The sequence below is a fragment of the Alexandromys fortis genome, unplaced genomic scaffold (assembly GCF_014885135.2).
Source record: "Alexandromys fortis isolate MF-2015 unplaced genomic scaffold, M_Fortis_MF-2015_v1.1 scaffold_113, whole genome shotgun sequence".
NCBI classification, from domain to species: Eukaryota; Metazoa; Chordata; class Mammalia; order Rodentia; family Cricetidae; genus Alexandromys; species Alexandromys fortis.
The window spans coordinates 1,388,112-1,395,278 of record NW_026067988.1 but is presented as its reverse complement, the minus strand read 5'-3'; the positions used below and the strand labels follow the sequence as shown (position 1 = coordinate 1,395,278).

Sequence of the window (7,167 nt, the reverse complement as noted above, 5' to 3'; positions counted from 1 at the left end):
ACAATCACTAAAAAAACCAAAAAAAAAAAAAAAAAAAAAAAAATCAACCTGTCAATAAACAGGTTGTTTTTTGCAGTATATACGGAAGACCTCTACTACCTTCAATATAGGATAATAAGTTACTCTTAAAAGTATATAGACATGTTAAGAATGTCTAAAATAGGTATGTATCTAGTTAAGAGCAGAAATTCAGATTATTTAACATTTCACTTTAATGATAGTTTTACTTTCTCTTAGATATTTGAGTGTACATGTGTGCTTGCAATGAACCTTTGTGTTCATATTACTAAGATAAACTAAATTCATAAAACACAACTCTAGCAACTCAAAATTGATTTAAAAAATGACGTTTCCTCTCAAGAATGAAGACACATCTCTCCAGTTTACAAACACAGAAAGACCTAGTTTCTAACAGTGAGTAACTGGATGCATATTCAAATTGGAATTTAAATATTTGAGGAGACTTGATTCCCATTTAGCCCACCACTCAGACATAGAACGACACATATGTTAAAAATTCACTGTGTAGCTCATTGTTATCTCCTAGTGTTTTCTCAATTGTAGATTCTAAGCTCTATAAACTAATCTGAAAAACAACTTTATCGTAACCATTTTTAGATATAATCAATCCATATTTCCAGTAATTGTGCAAATGTATGATAGTGTCTGTTATACCATGACACAATTACCTAATTACTATGACAACCAGGTGAAATCGCACACTTGAAAAGTTTGGCCCCAGTTGAATTTAGACCAATGTGATGATATATGTATTCATAGGTATATACATATGCAAACAGAAGCAAAGGATGGAATAACAGGCTTTAGAAAGCTTTTAGGCTGAAGACTACCATATTCTATGAACTCAATATCACCTTCTCATGTGTGTTTAATTCTTTTGTTCAAAGTTATTATTGCATTTCCCTGAAAGACGAATAGGAGAAAGGATTTGCAATAGAATTAAAGTATCTGATACTTTCATTTTTGTATGAATACAGCAATGTTAATGTTACAGTAATTTAATTTGAAAACCAAATCCCTAGCAGATTATTTAAATATGTTATCTTAGAATATAAAGATGTAATTACTTTTAGTGATATAATACCCATAGATTTCTTTCCAATGCTGAAAAGAACAATTTCTATAATTTTTATATGTAAATGCTTTTGGAAATTAGCTCACCTGATACATGGCAATGTCTTGAATGCATCTAATTAAAGGATCTTTTGAAAATTCTGCTTAACTAAAGGCAGATGATTCATGGAATAAAACATCAAATTAAATTGCCTTTTCTTTTTTACATCTTTATACTACAACAGAATCCTGTTAGCCTAGCTATGGTACACTTTTCCCCTTGCTATTTCTCTGTGTATGATACAGTCTACGCATTTCTGAGAGACAAACATTACTTGGTAAATATTTAGGATGATCAACTCTGTACAGAGACCTTTTCAGCATTTGCAACATGTTGTCCTCGATGACCACTTCAGTTTCATTGGCATCATCTTGACAGAAAGCAACAAAAGTCCTCCCAGATATATAGATGCTGATTCAGTGTTTTCTTGCTTTGTAATTAATGACCATTCTATTTATTGGTAATTTAGAAAGTTTCTTTTCACTGAGGGGAGACAGAGATTAATGAGATCTTGCCAGTTGAGAATGAAATCAATCCATCAACTAATTTTACTGCCTGTTATATGAACAGCACAGTTAATATCTAGATGACCCTGAATGGTTTTAGGTGGTTAGCATGTACATTTATTTTTAGAGTTTGCTTTTAGAGTTATTTATGTCTTTGAATGTTTGTGTGTCTGTAAGAGTTTATTTGTACTTCATGGGTTCCATTAGCCTCTGAGGCTAAAAAGTGTGTCGGTTGCCTGGAAATGGAAGTACAGGCAGTGTGAGCTTCCCCACATGGGGGTTGAGAACTAAACTTGGGTGGTATAGAAGAGCAGTATGCACTCTGATCTGATAACTCATCTTTCAGCCCTGCTTTCTTATCAGAATTATTATTAAGTGCACAAAATGTATTTCTTTTTTAGAAAAATAAAATCAGTTTTTACAAAAGTTACTTATTTCACAATAGATTTTTGGACAGCCATGAATATATTCTATATCCTTGCCTTCTTCCATTGCTTACTATTATAAAATAGTATGAAACTCTTAATTAAAATTCCTTGTTTTGATTAATGGAATTCCATAATTCCTCTAACTTTCTAAATGAACTGAAGGACTATTCTTAAATAGGAATAAAACACAATACATAGGAACAAAATTAACTTCCCAAAGTACAAAAACAAAAGAAAATTAAAGGTCACACAATCCAAAAAAAAATATGTTGAGATTTAGTATATCCGTTTAAATACTCTATCACTCATTATCATTCACTAGGAACGAGAAAAGAGCAAAATTAGCAATATATATATATATATTTACAGTAAAATTTCCTTCATGTTACAGTAAAAATTTCATGAGAATTGTTTAGTTTTTATTTACTACATTTGCTTTAATATAGTATTTATAGCTCAGAGGAAACATTTCATCAATTGTGTGTCTTCTTTTTCATTTAGTAAAATGGTTGAAAATGTTTAATCCTTTTGAAACATTACTTTAGAAACATGTGTTCCAAAGATACTGTGAACAGAGCTCATGATGTGCCCTCAGTTATCGTTGCAACCAGAAATGAAGGCCTTCTTAGGCCGTTGCAAACACAAGTCTACAGCTCTAGACAACACAGAGGATTATACTCAGTTCTATCCATTCTGCTTCAATTCAACACCAAAGGCTGGATTTGCATCAGAAATGTAAAGCAGATGTCCCGAGCTGCTGAATCTAAACTGTCCCACACACTCTGCATAAACATGTTATGAATGTCACCTATCACGGTATTTGATTAAATAATTTAATGTTTTATTTTGAGCTCTCAAGTTTCTAGATAGCACACGTCAAGCACGAAGTCGAAGCTTTGATTTTCATTCTCAACAGCATTATACTTTGGGGAAATTATTTGTTTAGAACAACATAAATGATTCTTTTAACAATGGGAAATTAACTTGATCTAATTCGGGTTTTTATTCATCCAACTGTAGCAGGGTGAGTCATTCTGTCTTATAAGAATATTGTGTTATTTTCTTCGACAAATTCTTCAAAATGCCACAGATGACGTATGGAATCTTTGTTTACCTAAATCTGAGCTGCTTTGGAGTCTCAGATCAACTTTGTCGTGTGGAACCCTTAGCTCCATTGAAATGCATGTGTTTTGTGAACAGGTTACACTACCACTGAGTAAGGATTTTTGTCTTGCTATTCTTTGCAGAACTCTTTTCTCTCAGTTTTGCCAATTTGTCTTCTGTTTCTTTTCAAGCCTCCTTACACAGAACCTTCAATTGATAATCTGCTGTCTTCATAGAATCCTGTTTCTTTTAATATCATCTCTGCTACTCATAGGTAAATATTCCATTTACCTTTATTTTACAATAAACATAATTTTACTGTATATTAAAAGAACCCTGAAAAGTATGTGATAGGTGCTTTATGAATATCTGTGAAGTTACACTGAAGATAATTCTAAATACTAATAGTTTTAGTATGTATACCAATATATTTATATAGAAATAGATATGTCACTATAAATGTATGGATGTATATTCACAAAATTCTTTTGTTTTATTTTGTTTCATTTTTAGTTGCTATGATACTTCTGTCAATGATCATTAATCTCTTGATAATTATAGGATCTGAAGGCAAGCTTTCTATGATTCAAAGCCCCAAAACCATTTTTTTAGTGTTTCTAGGTTGTTTTTTTTTTCCTTATTGTTTCACTGATGAATCTTAGTGGAGATTTTTTTTCCTAATCATTCCTACCAAATAAAATTATACTGAAATACAAATATGGCATAGCCACTTATGTACTTATGCCTTTGGGGGGCCATCATTATACAATATTGAAGATTTTTGTTTTCTCACAAATAAATATTGGTCCCTTATGACGATACAGCTTGTTAAGGATGCTTGATGTCTGTCTGTCTACATCTTTATCTACATTTATCTGAATTCTCTGTTTAACCATACTTATCATCTACAACCTATAAACAGATAGAAAGAGAGGAGACAGAGACAGAAGAAGAGAGAAAGAGACAGGTCGAGAGAGAGAAACTTAGAATGACGAATTGAGCTCTCGCCAATGTATTGTTTCAGCTTTTCTTTGCATATTTCTCTCTTTATACTTGATCTCAAGAGTTTGAATTTGTCCAAGCAAGGGCTTTGTACAATAAGATCATACTCCATTCTTATTGTTGTGTTGTCTTCTGGCAATTCTGCACATTATAGAGAGTTAACAAAACATTAATTTGTATGGAAATATTAAAGTCAGAATGTATTGTAATTTTAGATTTTCATATTGTATATTTACCATAGTCATAATTTTATTCATGTTGGTTTCCAAATGAAATGTTTTATGCGTTCCCAACTGGAATTAATTTTCTTTATCTAATTACTTTCAAAGCTGATTCAGAGTTGAAGCTTTGAAAGCAATTGGTGGCACTGGGATCTGTTTGGTTTCCGGGCAGTTTGAAACATAACTGAATGGCCACACATCTCAGATGCAGGGGAAATCCTGGTCTTCCATGAACAGCTGCAGAGAGAATGGCATTGCCTCCCTATTTCTTGCTCTCGCTTTTATTAGTCCACAGAGTGGTTAGAAACAAATGGTAAAGGTTTGCCAGGAACATTTTATAGTGCCTCTAGGGAGCACAGCCTTGTTACATCTCCATGTGGTGGCAGTTGTCATTTCAATATATTGTTCCAGCAGGACACAGAAGGTGGGTGGCTTCTAAAGCCACAATCAAGGATGCTACAATGGTGATGACTAGCCTAAAAGACATTTCCCTTTTGTGTTTCCTCTTTAGTATTTTACTCCCCTTTCACCTGGCGGGCACTTACAAATGCTCTGCCTCACACCAGTTTAGCCTAGATGTGCTGTCAATTTACATGGCTTAGCTGACAAGTCATGCTTGTCAACATCCATTAGTTGTTGCCCTCAACGGAGCTATCTAATACTACATTGGCTTTAAAAACAAACAGGCATTAGTTACAGAAAAAAAAAATGGAGAGAAATTTCCAAATGTTCCCACAGTCTATCCTCCACACTAAGCACACACCACAGGGATCACCCTATCTCATTTTGTTCCTGTGTCGGCTGCTTGCTCCAGTCCAGTGCAAGCTCTGAGCCTTATCTGGAGAGTAACAGCTGCCACTCACGATGTTGGCAGACACAGGGTTTCACATTTACTTCATTTATGCTCACCCCAACCATGTCATATAGGTGTCCCCATTTGGCTTTTACAGATAGGGAAACAGGTTTAGAAGGGAAAGGTTCCTGAGTAAGAATAAAAAGCAGGAATCTATTTTGAGTAATCTGAGAGTAAATACAGAATCTTTAACATAAACTACATTTCCTTTTTCAGGATGACATTGCTAAACCTAATATATTTGTCTCTAGTTGTAATCTATACAAATTTTGGCCATCTACCAAATATAACTCGAACGTAGCCTTTTATTTTCAAGCCCTAAATCATTCATAAATGAATGTATTTTCTAGTTACATTTTAGGTATAAAACCCATATAATGCATTTATAAATTCATGAGTTAACATAATAAGCATGTGCATGGCTATTCACTTTTTAATGTTTTTGTGCCTTGTTAACTCTAAATGCATTAAAGAATTATGTAAGGAAACATAGTTTACCAGCTATCATTAATTCTTTTTAGAAAACATAGTATCATGTATTCCTTACAGTTTGAAATAATACAGTAGTATAAAGTCATTTTGTTTATAACAACCAAGAGCTGACTGAAATTATCAAAATCTCTGAAAAAGAGAGATTTTTTGTAACCCATTCCTATGCCTTCACAATCAGACATTTATGAGTATAAGATTTAATATAATAATATGTTTAACCTGAACAATTTAACTTTTGAATCATTATGACAAAAAAATAGTGTGTAGGGTTTTTACTAAAAGCAAGCATGACCTTACTAAAAGGCAAATTTCAAAAAAAAAAAAAAAAAAAGCAGGGGTAAGGATCCCATTCTATGTCTCAATGTCCATTTTGTGTGGAGACAATCCTTTTAAAACTCACACTATTGATTAAGGCTATATAAAAAAATCACTCTGAATGTCATAGCTAGAGAATATCGGTTTAATTAGTTCTACGTTTAAGAATTTAATGCATATTCTACTTATTAGATGATAATGGTCAGATTTAAATGTGTAATTCACACTTGATTCTGGTAAGCTTCCTGTTGTCTTCTCAGTGAGTAGCTCAAATTAATCAACACGAGATTACTGGTTAATATAATATTTTACTGACATGTTATTTTTAATCCAGGATTATATCTTGGTATATAATGAGGTTAAGCAAGACAGGCTTAATGAGTTGAATGATTCACTTAACAAAATGTGTGCAATAATCACAAATTCATTGGCTACAATGGATAATACCTAACCCCTGGAAATATCCATTGCCTTTTAAAAGAGTAGATAAGTTAGGTAGGTATACCATTTGTTAGTAAGTACTAGTCTTATGCAGTGATCCATTGTACAAGTGGTGGCAAAAGGATTGTAAAGGTTGGAGATCAGGGAATATATATATATTGAGACTGTTCATCCTGGGGATGTAAAGCACTATTCCTATAAAGTCTCCTGAGCATGTCATCCTAAACATAAACAGAAAAATAATAACACCAATAGACATAGTAATGCAGATTGTGCATCAACCCTAGACAAAGAATTACAGGTAATTAAGGAACACCGACAGCAGGGAAAAGAGTTTTCCCCAGGAAAGAACACATCACTGGTTAGCCAATAAAAAATGATCCACACTGAAAATGTATACATACAAGTACCATGAGTCAGAGCAGGTTGCATTGATATGCTTAGTAATATATTCATACAGTACATATAATATATAATACTTAGTCATATAAATACAAAGAATATGTATACAATATATTGAATATATAATTAAGAAAATAAAATCTGAATTGGAAACAGAAGGAGGAATTATATAGGAATATTTGAATGGAGGTAGAGGAAGTTGAAAGCCATGTAATTATATTATAAAGCAAGAAGCCACCTAATTTTTTTTTTTTTTTTTTTTTTTTTT

The 7,167-nt window shown here is 32.7% G+C and overlaps 1 protein-coding gene and 1 long non-coding RNA gene across 4 annotated transcripts in view; one reads left to right on the top strand and one right to left on the bottom strand.

The window, feature by feature from the left end:
- The window catches only part of LOC126511993 (uncharacterized), a 1,200,080-nt gene that overhangs the window by 471,307 nt on the left and 721,606 nt on the right, over positions 1 to 7,167 (top strand). The window lies entirely within an intron of this gene.
- The window catches only part of Pcdh9 (protocadherin 9), an 821,312-nt gene that overhangs the window by 332,225 nt on the left and 481,920 nt on the right, over positions 1 to 7,167 (bottom strand). The gene's annotated exons all lie outside the window — the stretch shown is intronic.